General features: G+C 44.4%; 1 protein-coding gene across 8 annotated transcripts in view; it reads right to left on the bottom strand.

Annotated features, from left to right (window-relative positions):
- Nucleotides 1–4,815, bottom strand: part of ESRRG (estrogen related receptor gamma) — a 368,263-nt gene extending 363,448 nt beyond the window's left edge. For 7 of the 8 annotated variants that reach the window (XM_054279743.1, XM_054279742.1, XM_054279747.1 and 4 more), the window contains exon 1: nt 4,091–4,213. The gene's annotated coding sequence lies outside the window, so the exon portion shown is untranslated. Of the gene's footprint in view, nt 1–4,090; nt 4,214–4,760 lie in introns of those variants that run through there. The other variant, XM_054279749.1, reaches the window with a different exon arrangement.
- Between the last annotated feature and the right edge of the window lie 11,995 nt (nt 4,816–16,810).

Genomic DNA, 16,810 nt, shown 5'->3' with positions numbered 1-16,810 from the left:
TAATTCAATCCTTGGGTTACACTGCAAACTAAAGAGCTGACAACCAGTATAGAAAACTGGACTGGAAACTAGATGGTACAAGCCCCTCTAAGGAGGACTGGCATCTGCTAACACTGAATTTCCAGCAATTATAAAATAAGGTGGATGTGTGACTTATTTTACGGCCCTGTTCATCCCTGTAAGTGTGCAAAATTTGAATGGCAAATAGGGCATTTTTTCCCCCTCCTATTTTCTTTGAGTCAAACCCTCAAAGAATGAAAATTCACAGGAGGGGAAATACAGGCTTGCACCCTCTTTGGCCCCCAGTGCTATTTTATCCATTACTAAGGAAGCCAAGGAGGAGGAGGAGGGGAGAGGACTGGACATGCGCGCCTACTGCACATGCAGTCCCAGCAAGATAGCATCAACAGTTGTTCTCCTATTTTCACAGTGGGAAATAAGCAGGTACTAGCTGTATTGGAATAATCAGAAGGAAACTAGGTCAAAATCAAAGCAAGACTGCTCTGTCCATTTCACAAAACTCACATGCAAACACAATACCCATGTAAAAACAAAGAAGTTATTTGTAGCAGTTATTTCTGTTAGGTTTGCTAAACAAGCGTGCAGACATTGGCCTACCTTGAGTAAAAGGCACTATTCCTTCTCTGTGACTTCTGAAAAGGCATTCAAAATCAATATAAAATTGCAATATTAGGAAATTTTATAATCATTATTTCAAAAAAGCAGACTTGAAAGGGTCTCTTGTTCATGGGTAAATCTTCAGTTAGTTTTTCTAGTACCAGTGGTTCAATCGAAAGATTCGCCAACTGCCCCCTGGAGAAAACTGAAGATCTGCATTTAAATGGAGATATAGTATTTCCAAATGCACGGTACCTGCAAGGCAGATACTGTCAAGGTTTCTTAGTGAGTGGATCTCAAATTGTATTAGGTACATTTCAGTGCCATAACTATCCCCATTTTGTAGGACTGGGGCTATTTCCATATCATTTTTTCCTGTATGCGGGCTTTGTAATATTTGTCCTGGTAAGACAAAATTAAACCCCCATCCACAACAAAGCCCTCACATAGCAACAACAAGGAATTAAAACCTTATGCATAATTTTCTGATGGGGATGATGAAGACTGTATTAGATGGCCTGACTGAAAATCTTAAATAATTGAAAACTCTGATGACTTAATAGAGTAGCGAGCTTGGTTTACAATGCAGCCAATTTAGAGCCATAAAAACACCGTGTAAAATGTTTATCTTGTGGTTGACCATTACATATCCTATTTATTATTCCAAAGTATTTCAACAGCATTTTTCTTCATCAATGTGGCTGCTGGCATTTAGCACCCACTCGCTACATTCACGTGATTTTCCTGGAACAGCTTTAGGAAAAGAAAACAAAAAATTAGCAGATCACTACAAAACTGCTCCTTGCTACTATATGCCTCTTTTTCACATTCTGACTCGAACCGACTTCATGTGCTGCAAAATACGTTTGAAACCACCGAGGCTAAAATATAATAAATCAAAGCCATATTCCTGAAGTTAAAAAGACTGGTGCAACTACTGATCCTGCCACATCAGAGAACCAAAAAAAAAATCAAACCTCATGAATACTTTGTTGCTAATGTACATGAGTTCAAAGAGCAGTGTTCCTCTTAGGAAAACATCTTAATTTTCATATCAGAAAATCATCCTAACCTTCCAAAAAAGTTTTTACGATTATGCAAGGAAGGCAGAGAGAAGGTTTAGAGTGCAAAAGACACTCGTGATGGGTTTCAGACTCACAGGCATTAGTCCAGGCAGCCTCTCGCTGAAATTCAGGTTGCAATTGAAATGTCCCTGTAAACAAGGTTACTGCGAACGGCCCAAGATATCCTTCTCAGCAACACCTTCACCAGGAGCCCTTCAGCTGTCTACTTAGTTTGTTATACCTTATCTCACAGCCCTGACATCCTAATGCCGATTCAAATTCGGGATTCAAAATGAAAGACGAAATATCTCTAAGATCACTTTATATTGAAATACCATTGCAGTAATAAGTGGTGCCAGGCTGGAGATATGGATATAGTACTCTAGTGGTAACCTTTTAATTTCTGACAAAATACTGTGGAATAACTGCGATACTGCATAGACACTTAATGCAATTGATTTGTTTTCCTTATTTTGATAATGAGCACACAATGTCGTGCTTACCTTCTCCTGCCCCCGGCACATTTTTAAAGTCCTCTAAAAGGAGACTTGCCATATTCCTGTACAAACATGAAACACCTCACACCACGGAGCCTCCCCTACCAGCATGCTGAACCCCAGCTACCCTGATGCTCCCAAGACAAGGAAGATCATAACCATATGAGTCGCTTCGTCATTCTAAGTCTTTGACTATTTTCAGTGGAAATGCAGTGCACGCACCATGTATAATCTAATGTAGGTTATATTGTAAACTACTCCCATTCTCAAAGTGAGGGTAGGCATGCTACACCAGAACATTTTGTCCTCTGAAATAAAACAGGGGAGTAACGATGAAATGTATCAAGCAAGTTTTGTATGTTGTATTTTAAACAGGGTAGCTAATAAATGCCTAAAACTTTGGTGGGTTTTTACAAAGGGCACTTGGATTTCCCTCCCAGTCACAGACACTGATAGGTTGAAGTGCAGGAGGGCAGGGGTGAGACAGGGGGGTTGTATGGTTGTATTCTGCTTTTCTGTTGTGCTTTGCTTACTGTTAGAATATCCTTAATAGTATCAAAAGACAGGATTCCAGGGGTAGGGGTGCAGCGGGACAATACAGGGGAAGGAGAGAATTACAGGAGAGAAACCCAAGCTGCTTAGTGCCTGCCTTCCCACACTACCATTCACCTTCATTTTCGTCTCCTTTATATTCTACTCATTTTTACTTGCCTCCCCCATTATTTAGTCATCTCTTAAATGCAGTCCTCTCTTTTCTGGGATCACGAAAAACATATTAACTAGAACCAGGAGACGGAGTGCATCCCCTGCAACACTTCAAAATGTACCTCCAGACAAGTCATGCCTTCATGGCATTAATGACCAGGGGAAAATAAAAAATAAAATTAATTTTAAAAAAAATTACAAAAGTGAAAAAAATTCCTCACCGCCAGGTCCCACTCAGACCCCACAGGCAGCCGCTCCCCCAAATGCCCCCTCCTCCCCACGGCTGGCGCTGGGAGGGCCAAGTGCCGGGAGGAGCGGGCAGTGCGTGGACTTTGCTCACTTTCCTTGCCGCTGCTGGTCCCGGCACGGCGCGGCCCCGCCGCCTTTGTGTGCGCGCGTCCGCCCGCGGGTCCCGACACCCGGCACGGAGCGCGTCCCGCGTGGGGCGGCCACGCCGCCGCTCCCGCCCGGCAGCGCAGCGCCCTGACCCCCGCGCGGCGGGCAGGGCTCCCCCGGGCCTGCTCCGCTCCCGCACAAGTGTTCCAGGAAGGAGCGAGCGGCGGGGGAGGGAAGGGGACGGGGACGAGGAGGGGCCCCCCCGCCGGCCTCGCCCCGCGCCGCTGCCGGGACAGTTCGGGGCTGCCGTGAGGGCACGGCGGGGGGCAGGGCGGCAGGGGCAGCCGCGCCACAGCCGCCCGGCAGCGCGCCCCGGCACCGGCGGGCACAGCCCGCTGCCCCTGCTCCGCTCGCAGCCGCCGCAGCCACCCCGGGACCCCGGCCCTAAACTCTTGCTTGGCTAAAGCCTCGTCACTTTCCCGGCACTCCTGACCCTGGGCGGGAGGGGGACGCACACACACAAACCGGCGGGGCAGATCCGTCAGCAGCCAAAAAATCATTCTGCTTCCCTTCTCCCCCCACCCTCCCACCCCCCCATATTCACCAGGGCCAGTAATTCTAAATAATTGTCCGAGAGGCGAGAGCCACTGAACCCCGGGTGGCCGGTGCTGCCGCGCCGCTTTTTCCAAAGCTGGGTTTTTCGGGGGTGAATGACTCTGAGCAAGTGCAATTGGCAAGGGCTGAAGGTGGAATGGGGCGGGGGGGTGGGGGGGCAGAGCGCTCCTGGCAGCGGCTCATCTCCAAGCACAAACATGCCCCCCATGCAATGTCAGCTGGCGGGGGTGCGGGGGGTGCGGGGGCTCGCTTTACCTGGTCAGCTCAGAACCGCAGGCAGGTTAATCAGGTGAGTCGTCGGGGATTTTAAAGAAGCCGAAGCCGGTTTCTTTGCTAGGAAAGTCTACAACACCATGCAGGGACATTGCAAAATCTTTACACACGCCTCCTTTAACTGGGCTCCCGCGACCTCCGCCGGCGAGGGGGGAGCCAGCGGCGGGCGGGAGGCCGAGCGGCGCCGCGGCGGCGGCGCGGGGGGCGCGGGGGGCAGCGGCGGCGGCGAGCGCGGCCCGGCGGGCGGACAGCGGCGGCGGGCGGGCGGCGGCGGCCCCGGTCCCCGCGGCCCCGGCCCCGGCGGCGTCCCCGCGCCTCCCTGCCGCCTTGGTAGCGCCGGTCCGCACTCGGCCTGACCCGGGACGTCACGGCGCCTGCCTGTGTTCCCAATGATAACTTGGCAGGAGCAGGGGGAAGCGGCCGGGTTTTTCCTGGGCTCGTTACCGGGTACGTGCACGTTTCTTTCGCATGCGGAATTTTTTTTTTTAATTTTTTGGTTTTTTTAAGGCGCAGTAACGAAAAGCCGGGACAGGAAATCCGGGGCGCGGCGGGGGCTGCCGCCCCGCGATGGTGGCGGCCGCTCGCCGGCGGGCGCGGGGGAGCGGCGGCGCGGGGCGCAGGCATGCGTTCATCTCCGTGTCTTTCATTTTACCTTCAGGGTGACATTCAGTGCCGGGCGAGCCTTGCCGGTCACCGCTACGTCCCACCTGGAAAAAACACAAACAAAAACCACGAAAAAAAAACCCCAAAACCAACCCAACAAGAACAGAAAAAAAAAAAGGCGACTGCCGAAAAAGGGGGATGGGGAGAGAGAAGGTGCCGGCCGCCCACGGCTGGGATGCGGGCGGCGGACGGGACACCTCGCCCAGGGGACGCGGGGACACACGCGCCGCCGGCCGCCAGCAGGCCATGTGCCGAGCGGCCGGCGGGGGCGGGGGAACGGGCACCGCACACACACACACAAAATCAGTAAATTAAAAAAAAAAATAAAAATAAAGGAATGCCAGAGGAGGCCGGGCGAGGAGCGAGGATGCCGCACCGCTGCTGGCGTGCAGGCCCGGCGCCGCGCCCCCCCAATCCCCTGCAAGGCTCTGCAGGGGAAGGCGGGGGAGCCCCCGGCGCACAGCGCCCCACGGCCCCACCGGGAGCCGGGGTGCCCGGGGGGGCTGCGGCAGGGCAGCCCGGGCCGCTCCGGGGCACCCGGCTGCGCAATGGCGTCGCGGCCGAGGAGAGCCAAGGGCTGGCGCAGAGCCTGGCGGGCTCGGTGAGGGGAGCCCGAGCCATCGTTCCCCACCTCCGCTGCTGGGACAGCCGAGCAGCTGCTCCCGAAAGCGGCAGGGCTCGCGTTAGAGCAGGGCCGGCCGGGCCTGCGGCAGCCCCGGAGCCGCTGTGAGCGCCGAGCAGGCTGGCAGCGCTGTGCCTGGCCATGGCAGCAGCCACACGCATCCGCTGCCCTGGCTTCGTGTGCTTCGCAAAGCCAGATCCTGCAAATCTCCATGAACGCTCCCACTAAATTCTGAGGGCATTTTCACGTGTGAGACTTAACTCGCCTGCAGAAGTATTCCCAGAACTAGGCCTCGCTTGAACTATCCATGGCAGCCTGAGTTTAACTGGCTCCTCATCTAAAAACCAGTTGTTACCCACACATTGCATCCCAAACTGCTGCAGCACCACCACACCACCTACTCTGTGACCGCAGAGCGTCCCAGCAGAGCCCTGAGACAAGTTTCCCTCTTCTGTGTTGCTTTTCACACCACCTATTATAATAACAGCAAGTTACAACATCACCAATGCACAGGTAACTAGCGCAGCAGAGTCCGTGAAGGGATGCATGTAGCAGGGATGAAACTAAATTATTTTTTTTGCAACTGCCTCTGTTCTGCCTTAATATTAGCATTAATACTTTCATTTTCCTCATTTAAATACAGTAAAAGGGAAAATTGCCTTTGCTTAATATTGTTACTACTCAGGTTTTGCAATTCCAGTTTTTATAAAGCGATAAAGTCAGGGAGAAGTTAGTGTACACCTTTTCTGCTGCTGGGCTCAGTGCCCTCAGCAGCAGCTATGGTGGGATCACCTACTGCAGCTGGGAAGAGTTGGGCAATAAAGAAGTCATTCTTGGAATATCCTACAGTCCAAGTGTCATTTTCAGAAGCCTGAAATTGAAAGCACTGGGTTGTGAGTTGTTTTTTTTTTTAAACCCAAGCTACTCAGGTTGCTCTCTGGCTTGGCTAGAAAGACAAGTTTGCTACACATTTCTGTTCTGGAATCATTTTGAACTGCTTTTAGTCTAAATTCTTGCCTGTCTTAACTCTCCTGTCTCAGCAGAGTATATTACTGATACATGTTTTTGGTAGACTTGAAAAGCAGTGTGTACAGCTTGATTGTTGTCTGTATTTCGCCATTCATTTTTAAGTGAGGCTCTTTTGATTGATGTTAGGAATTTGTTTGAAGGGATGAAGGGTATGCCAAGATGCTACTTAAAATTGCACCCTACCTCAGCTTACAGAGATTTTTCATTGTGATTGTCACACTTCTAAAAGCGCGTGAGTTAATCAAATTGCTATTTTTGGAATGCACTTAAAGGAACATTAAAATGCATTAATTTCATTAAAATAAGTGAGCAGATAGGTAACAAAACAAGTATCAGCCAAATAAGCAAGATCTCAACTATGAAGCCAAATCCAGCCCTAGTGAAATCATCTGAGTTGTGCTTGTCTACAGCACATTTAATTTGGCTTCTGCAGTCACACAGCTGACGCTTTATTTGGTTTTCAGAGGTGTGGATATTAAAAATGTGCGAGCCATGCTGCTTCTCCAGTGTGATTAACCACTGAAGTGAAATTCACCTGGTTCCCATTTAGCTCTGCTGTGCAGTGCTATCACACATGCAGTTTTTGGTGTGCATACACACCTGAGATGCAGAGAGGTATTCCCAGCCCGTGTCAGTCTGAGGGATGTGAGTGGAGTCTGAAGTGAGGGTGTGCTGAGGTGGATTTCAGCAGAGGCTGTTCACAACCAGCTGCATATATGTGCTCCAGTTAATAGGCTGTACTGGAGTTTGTGCTACCATCTTTCATTACTGCTGTTACTCATGCCAGTGAGAGTAAAGGAGGGGTTGGTGTGTCTGTAATCACGTATTAATTTGCTATGTAGATATATCCTAAGAACCTCTCAGCCCAGGAAAATTATGCTGGAATAAGGTCGGATGTGAATGTAAAGCAGAACTGTGTTCAGTTTATTCATTCTGGAATGACCGAGTTGTTTCCTGGTTTCACTTAATCCACTTTCAAAGTGGATTAAGGTAATTCAAGAAACTGAATTCTTACACTGGCGCAGGAGTTGTCTACACATAGGTTTAGTCGAACGTAATTACTGCAGTGTACCTAATAAGTGTCTTGAAATAACTTTGTGTGTAGACGAGTCCAGAGTCCCACAGGTGAAAACAACAGAATTTAGTCATTTTGTATAACAGGAGGTTAATTTAGCCCAACATTTGACCTACTTCTTTTCTCATGAAGCATATTTAATTCATTACAGGTTTTTCTTCTTCAACGAAATCCCCACAACAGAAATGTATTTATGATCAGTTTCAAGATAGCAATGCCATGTGCACTTCACTAAAAATAAACAATTTAACCAGTATATACTCTAAATACCTTCTCAACTGCCCTAAAGAGGAGAAAAGGTTCTTTACTGGAAGAAATACCAGCTTCTCAATCATAAATATTTTGAATGGGTTGTTCCAACAAAAGGTAAACAAACCCCAAAGCTCTGCTCTGTCCTCTGAGACACTCACAATCCATTTGACTGCATTCCATTCATAGCAATAGCACCCAGTCTGACTCAGCAATATTAGTTCCTGAATGAGGAACCTCACAAACTCACACAGAAGGGTTTGCGGAGCAAGAGGGCCTTCAGGAGGCACCTTAAGAATAGAGAGCTAATTTGTAGTTTGCTTACAGAGGTCTGAATCAGGGAGAAACTACCTAAAACCCAGGCAGGCTCTCTGCCTCTGCTCTGAATCCGGTGTATTGCATCACTGGCAATACCGGAAAGTGACTGAACTGATAATGAGAATGTCTAAGGTGTTTTGTGACCTTGTGCCAAGCACAGAGTTTGTCAAATGTCATTCAATGTCATTCCATGCCACAGACATCCATGGAAGAGAGGTGACTCTAATGTGAATGAAGCCTCCTAAACTTTAAACTCAAAACTGTTTGTTGGTTTGCTTTTGTCAAAGGAGATGGCGTGGGGGAGGGGATGGAACAAAAAAAAAAACCAACTAGATGAGGTAGAAATTATGTAAACTGTGGTAGTAAACAAGCCAATTTTTTAAAAGGAGCATAAATATAAAAGCCAAATGATACAAACTGCTGACCCTTTAAACGTTGACATAGGAAAAGCCATTAAAAGCTATGAAGATGAATAAATCCAGCTTCTACTTTGTGTCAAGGACTGCAATGGGTCACACATTACAGAGGGTAACCTGGAGTCTTCCCTTACACAGATAAAGTAGTCCCAGCTACTCTGTGTAACAGGCAAGGATGCCCACAGGATTCTCATTTTGTGATTACAAGCATGGCTTTGCCCTCCTGTGCTTGTCTTGGTTAAGGATATAGGGAATGGATTTCACCTACAACTCCCTTATGCCAAACCTATTTATTTAATTAAGAATAATTCTGGTAACAAAATAAGCATTGACTGAAGAAGGTAAACATGGAGGAACATAAACAAGAAATCAAGTGCTTAAATTCTGTGGTGCTGAATGACTTTGACCATGGGTCTTGATATTAAGGCTCAAATATTAAGCCTGATATTAAACTCAGATTGAAGGCAATGAGAGTTTTATAGCAGCATGCCTGATCTGAAATCCTGCTTGAATAAAAAAATGAATTGGATTATTGTGCACTCTGCTTCCACTGAGAGATCTCTGAGTGTGGGATCCACCTGCAGTGCTGGGGTATCCTGGCTCTCCCCCACTCCTGTCATTACAGGGGCATTACTCATCCAGAGAGGAAGGAGTCCTAAATCCCCAAGACGTTTGGCACAGCACACACAAGAGGAAATCTCAGCGCTCAGCCAATGCCAGGCAATGAAGGATCCTCTCTGGGAGTTGGTTAGTAGTGCCAATGTTTGATATTTGTCGTAACAACCACCGACTGTTTTGTTTTTTGTTCTAACAATGTGAATTATGCATTAAACATTAATACAAGTGAGTGTACTTTCTTTTGATCTTCAAGCATAATCATTTCTAATGAGAGCTTATACATGAGCATTGAAACAAATCCCTGAGTCATGCGAATTTACATTGGTTTTACTCTGTGGGAAAGATCCCACATGAGTTACTCATGTCTGTAAAACATAACATACTTAGAAGAAAAAAATGAGCTTGCATTTGTCTGTTGGAACATAAATATCTGCGTAGACATTTGGCTTGTGCCAAAGTCAGTAATGAAATATTAAATGAAACATTAAAAAGTTAATTTATCAGAGATCAGGATTCAGGGTGGGGCCCTCAACTAATGTGAGATCCAAGTCTACTCAGAATAAGGTCACCTCTTAGTTTTTCCCATCTGGCTTCTTAAAAGAGTTGAGTCTAGTATCAGAGGAATTTGAACTAGCTCTAAGTGAAAGGATCAGAATTTGGCTTGCTTGATAGAAATAAAAGTTGCCAAACTGCCATCACCAAGTTATAATATGCCAATCCATGGCAGGCAAACTGTGCAGTGCTAAGTGGCACCTCTCCAAATGCCCTTGACAGCCAGTGCAGGCCAGACCCGCTGTAGAACCTGCTTGGCCCTGTTTAATATCTGCACTTCTTAAAACAACAGTCACAAATGGTGCATTCCATAAAAACATAAACACTGTGGATTGTGCAACTGCCAAGACAGTTATTTAAAATGCAAACAGAATTTAAGCCCTTTCCCCTTTGACACACTGCACAAATATTAAACCCACAAGCGATTAACAGTCTGCACTAAAGCAGCCGTGCTGCATGTGCAAGGGACAGGAGTGCGCTGGGGAAAGTGTACGTGATGGGCCCCACTCCTGGGGCTGCAGGTGCTCACTGCAAGATTTCCACAATGCCTCTTGCCTTTCCAAACAGTTCTCAGTGCCAAAGGTTGCAGGAGGTGGCTGTTGGGAAGATATTATGTTTAATGGCAGATAGGGTCTGTCTATGATTAAGGTCATATCTCAAGAATTCTCAAAAGCCCATTAATGTATTTTATTCTTAATGTGTTAGTGCTAAAGGAGTCCTGGAAGCCAGAAATCCAGGATTACCCCACATAATTCAATGTTTTCACAGGAGGCTACAGTCATGCTCTCTGCTGCTTCCCTTCTCTTGTCTGAATAACCTTAAATACTGATGGTACATCTTCAAATGGAGAGTGGAAGCAGCCTATGCATAGAATAGTTTATAGACTGGAAGAAGAGCAAACACAAAACCCTTCATCCCTGAACTTGAATTCTCCAAGTGCTCTGTTTTATATAATGACAGAGGAACTAATATTGTTGCAGTAGAGAAGAAAGCATCCAAGGCACTCCATTATGGAACCCCAACACTGTTTGTATTCATTATCTTACCTGAGGTTGCACAGCTTCACCTGGCATGTTAAGTTAAAAGATGGATAGTTCAATGTTGGGTCTTAAATAATTTTGGATGCCTCAACTCCATCTAGACCCTGCTTGAAGCCCATGGACATTACCCAGCTTTAAGAGTTCAGTGAGTCTTCTGACTTTTCAGAATGCGTCAGTACATCCCCAGGCACTCACAAAAAGCTGTGCTTGCAAAGATGGGATAGATACAGGTAGAAAATGGTGTACAGGAGCATATAGGAAGGCCTCTCTAAGCATCAGCCAGGGTGACAAAGCATGCTGGCCCATGGGTTCCCAGGGTGTATTCACAGCCCTGGAATGCCTGCTGGAAACACTCCCCTGTAATTTAGCTCATTTGGTGTGCATTAAGGATGCTCATTTCTAGACCCCTGAGTGAAATGTGATACTGAACTCATTCTTCCTCTTACACCAGCAGGCCTCAGGAGATGGCCAAGAGGCCAATGGGAAGGAGGGAACACCAGTTTTAATCCAGTTGTTCATGATGGAAAACTATGAGAAAATTGAAAAGATCTTCTTCCACAGACCAAGGCATTTACTTATATTTATCTGCCTAACCTCAGTCAGAACCCTGAATTCCATTACTCTATGAGAATGTTATGGTATGGTCTTATTTGGTAATTACCTGGTCAGAGCCACAGACAATATGCAGCCAGTGAAAGCCTGGTGGAGGCATACCAGTTTATATCAGCTGAGAATCCAATCTTCAATTTCAAATTAAAATATTGAGAAGTTTCATTTTTCCATGGCATTTTAGTTGTATTATACAGAGGGAAAAAAAAAAAAGCAAGAAAAAAAAAATAAAGTTGTAGCTATTTATATAACCAGGACAGAAGCAGAACCAATGTGAAATCTTTAGCAATGAAATTCTACATCCAAATTATTAGGTATTTCAGTGTTGGTGCCATTTGGATTACTGCTTAACTTTAGGGCAGCAAGGTAAGCTCATTTTCTTGCCTCTGTCTTTTCAGCCACCATTAGGGCTCCCTTCCCATCCTCCAGGGAGAGGGAGAGAAGTTACACAATGGGTGTTTTTCCATGGGCGGATGTCTAAATGTGAAGGGAAACAATTGAATTTTAATGACAATTTTGAGACTCTTGAAGTTAATTTCTGGGCAGTGCAGAAATTAGTGGGGGTTGCTGCTGCCAAGAGCTGCATGTTCTCCTCTCCTTCTGATGTTAGTAGGATTACAGGTCTCAGCTTTTGGCAGAAATAACTCCCAAAATAGTAGGTCCTTCTCTCAAAAGGGAGAGCAAGAGACCTCCAGCTGTCAGACCCAACCAAGTGTCAGGGCAGAGCAATGGCTACAAAAAACAGGGTAACTGCACCATATTTACACTGCCAGAGATGTGTTCTCATTAGGTATTTACAGCATTATCCAGGGTGGAATGGTAAATTTGTTAGGTGCTGCACAAAACATTTAACCGGAAAAAGTTCCTGCATCCAAAAGCACGACAAAAATGATTGAGGAAGGAGAGTGGCAAACAATGGGATATCCTGGGGAAAAAAGTGCACCAGTGATTGCAGCAAAGGCAGCCAGCTATGAAGGCTTTTCCTACACACAAGGTAACAATAATTCTGCTAAGGAGGCAAGTTATTTCCTTTTTAGCTATGCTATTTCCACTGCATTTCTGAATCATGGTTTGTTAATAGCTTACAAACATTAAGTTTAAAAAGCTTTAGGAACTTTGTCATACCTAAGACAATACGTACCAATTTATCAATTTCTATAAAAATACATAATCCAATAGGTTTTGGGCTTGTGGTTGTCAGGATTGGGTTTTTAATGCCTTTAATAAAGAAGGGATAATTTTGGTCTTGTTTTTGTCTTCTTAGAAGACTCAGAAAGGAATATAATGGGTAGTCCCAAAATCTGTATCTAATTGTTGATGGCAAACTAGAAAATAAAAGATGCTTCCAAATAGTGCCAGTCTTTTAATCTGCTCTGTATTTGGATGGTAGAATGTCAAGCATTTTCACCAAAAGCACGAGAGCCATTACAGTCTTTTCAATTTTGGGCTATGCAATTATAGCCTCAAACAGGTCATGGAAGGGTTCAGCCTTCCCCATGTTACCCCTCTGGTCAGATGGCAGCTCCAGCCAAAAGGAAAGAAGAAAAGAGGACAGCCATAGCCACCTGGCAGTGCCTTTTTGCAGAGCAAAAAGCAGGCAGGGGAGGAGGGACCTGGTACCCAGCCAGGTGTGGCAGCACTTCGAAGCCAGGCTGCCAAGCTGGAGCTCATCCTCTGAATGGGATTCTGCAGGGGGAGGCACAGAGAAGGTAACACTGGGGAATTGCTTCCCTTGCAAAGATCCTGTGTCCCCATTTACCCTCTCCCATGAGATGGCCAAACGTGCCCCTTATTTGGCAGAAAGTGTTCAGCCTGGTATTGAGTATGTTACTGTGTCCACCAGTCTGCTACACAGAGTACAGAAAACATTCAGTTACAGGAGAATTAAAAGAAGCATTAGGGAGACTCACATTGCTGACTGATACCAAACCATTTTTTCCTAACACCATTTTTTATGTACTGTATCCAGAGTTTAGCTGTGTCCATTATTTCCTTCTACTCACTTATTTCTCCAAAGGTGATTTTACTTAGATCAAATTTCTGCACTGTACTACTGGATACTATGGTACAGTTCATTGCTCTAGAACAATTTCACTGGTTTAGAAACTCCACCATAGTGTTTTGCCACTAGATTTCTGCTGAGAAGTAGAGGCACTGGCTCACAAACACCCCTTCCAAGTCCTTATGGAGCCTTCCCAAGAGCCTGTGTTACACTTACCAGGCTTGCATGCACAGCTAACTCTCTGTGCCCCTGCTCTGAGCCCTTGGGACACTGGTGCTCTGTTAAGACTACAGAGAAAGGAAAAGCATGGCCACGAGCAACAGTCAATCATTTTAATAGCTGTTAATGTAAAAGCATATTCCTAACTTTACTTACTACAGCCAGATATATGGTAGGAGACATGGTTTTGCATGAACCAATTATTTTTTCTTTTTAACTCTTTTGTGTGAGCAATGATTTTTGAGAGATTGTTGCAGTAATGTTCAGCTGTTATGAGACTGCTGCTTCACATTTCTACCTGTGCAGATGGGATATCACATTTCTGTCTAAGTTACAAGACCGCTCAGAGTTAACATCCAGAAAGAGTTTCCTCTATTCCAGCAGTAGTTGCTACTGCTCAGAACAACTCTTTAGGTACAAGTTTAATAGAAATGGCCCTTCACTATTTTGCACTACAGCTCAGGTTTTCTGCCTCAGCTTTTATGCTGCTGTGAGCTTGTACAAAATGGGATGCTAATTTTCATCCCCCTGCCCTCAGTCCAAGAAGTGCTATACAAGAGTAATTCCAGCTGATTTCACATAATTCTGCTCTTGCACCTAGAAATACAGGAGTTAACAGTCAAGAAGTTCTTTGGGTACTGGAAAGATTAACAGGTCTTTCAGTCCTCATACAGGTGACCACAAGGTACAGGCTTTATAGACATTTGATGAATGAAGGGTTGCCTCTAAATGAGAGCATGGCACAAAGCTCTAGAGGAAATCATTGCAGCAAGATTTTGGGACTTTGTGAAGGCACTGTGAAATGAACACACTTTATGAGGCTACAACATGTGTGTAGAAGGTATATGCAACCTGCTCTGTATTCCTAAAATGATCACCAACATATCATTGGGAACTTGGGCTTCTGAGAGTCATTTCTCTCTCTGTGCCTTGGTTCCCTTATATGAAAGTCAGGATTATGTCTTTGGTGCCCCTTGGATGAACAGAACAGGTTCACCTCTTAAACGTCAAGTGTTACAATCAATCACAGGTTTACCATGTCTTTTTCTGCCTAACCATTTAAAACTAATAATATCAAAATAAGCCACTCAAAAATTATTAAAGATTGCAGAAGTCCCAGACTGTGGAACATGAATCTCAGTGATTTCAGTGTGATGGATGGATGTGATGCCAGCCTCAGAGATAAGAATTAGCTTCAATGTGATTTGAAAGATCCGAGAACTCCAGGGACAAATGATTTGTTCTGCATTTTGTGTTAGATCAAGAAAGATCTATGCCAGTCCCAACACTTTCTATTGTTCCTCTCCACTTTGAATATTTTCCTACCAATGCTGCTTGCTGCCTAACAAGCTATCAAAAAAACTTCAGACCCCAGCATTCATTCTATGGTTGAATTTATTGTGTTTTCCCTCTTAAAGAATTTTTATTTTGAAATATTGATGAAAAATTATTTGCCAGGTAATCAGTAAAGGAACTGAGATGCAATGCAGTCATTATAGTCATTCTCACATACATGGGTCTTCTACAGGTGATCCTTTCTTACATAAATGAACTTATGCTTAAGGAAGGTTACATGCTACATTTTCAGTAATTTCTTTCTTCTACCAAGACAGATAACGTTGGATACATAAAGTTCCTCTTTTGTGTGACACTTCCTTTAAAGCAAGTTTGTCCCCTTGAGTAAATTTTTCCTTGGCTATAATGTGATATATATACACACACACATCTGTATCTGTCATAGATATCTACATTTATATATCACACTTACTCCACTGCAAGATGTTATTACAGATTGGAAAAAGAAAAACAAAAAGGACAAATTTCTCTACTCAGTGTTTAAGAGTAGGTGGTATCACCAAATTTAGAATTGTGAATTCCTTTTTTTTTTTTTTGCACCTGAATACACCACCCACCCGAGCAGCACCTGATGTCAGTAGCAGTTCATGTATGTGTGCAGCTGCCAAATCTTTTGATATCCAGGTGCCAGAAACCATCACTGGACTACAGTATTTTTTTCTGACATATGTAAAATATTCAATCAGCCTAAAAATATTAAACACTTTCTACAAAGACATGTTGTAAAGAATTCCAAGTGTCTTTTGAAAAAGGAGTCGCTACCCTGTATCCTACTAAAATGCATACTACTTCCAACGTTTTTCAAGTAGGCAAGATGAATATGGAGGGAGGAGGGAAGAAAATTATTCAGAAAAAATTCAAGTTAGAAAGAGAAAAAAATTTCTTATTTATAGTTCAGAGATCTGTGCTATTTTAATTCCTCATTTAAAGAACTATTTTAAATTATAAATTGCAAGCCTATTGCAGATATCTTGCTCTTCTTGCGTGAATACAAAAATATGAAAGAATAAGGTAAAAAAAGATATTAAATAGTGATTTAATTTGTTCAGAAAGCACTGAGTGATAAGCATCTGCATGGAATTACATAACTCAGTTCTACTTGAAAATTCTCCTAACTGGAGGAAAACATGCAAGATCCTCACCCATTTTAACAGTCGTCATAAATGGATGTTAAACTTAGCAGCAACAGTTCATTGGCAGCTTCCCAAGACTGGCATCAATGTAAGAATTTGTATTTGATATGAATGGGAAAAAAATCATTTTTAGTGCTGTATTTGAATGAAGGTTTGAAATAATTAAACACAATACACTGAAGGTTTGAAATAATTAAACGCAATACACCAAAGATGCCACTCACGGACATGAGGACTATTTCAGGGGAGGGAGGAGGGCAAACTTCCCACTGCATGATGAAAAATATGAAAATATTAAGTAGAAATATTTCAAGAAATTAAGGCCTGGAACTACAGCTTTCACCAAAGAAGATTATGTCAGTTCTGTGTATTCCTGCACAAGAAAACCAAAGTGCTGGCTGGGATGTCTGAGCATTTCCACAACCCAAACAGTAAGAGGAAGCTATTCAAAGTCAAGAGTTTCAGTGTTAATTGCAATGAAAACAGATCAGAGCCTTTATCCTAATCAGTTACTTAGAATGAGCTGATACTGGTTTATCGTCTTTTCTCCCTCTGTGTTTAGAGCCAGAGTCACACATTACTGATGTGTTTTCAAAGTCCCACACATGAACAATAACATGCAATTCTTGCAAATATTTTGAGGGAAGGGATTGCCTGCATTTTGCCAGTGCTGTACTTCAGGGTCATGAGTCACTAAGAAAATATGGAGAAATATTTATTTTTGTGCTTTGAATAAGAAGCCTTTTGTGACAGAATATGAAAGTGGGGAAGTAGTTTCTAAGTTTATTATTACTACTCTAT

Source organism: Melozone crissalis, unplaced genomic scaffold (genome assembly GCF_028551555.1).
Source record: "Melozone crissalis strain CALT ecotype California unplaced genomic scaffold, PUWL_Pcris_2 ptg000027l_1, whole genome shotgun sequence".
NCBI classification, from domain to species: domain Eukaryota; kingdom Metazoa; phylum Chordata; class Aves; order Passeriformes; family Passerellidae; genus Melozone; species Melozone crissalis.
Note: the sequence above shows the minus strand (reverse complement) of the source record. Positions and strands in the feature narration are given on the sequence as shown.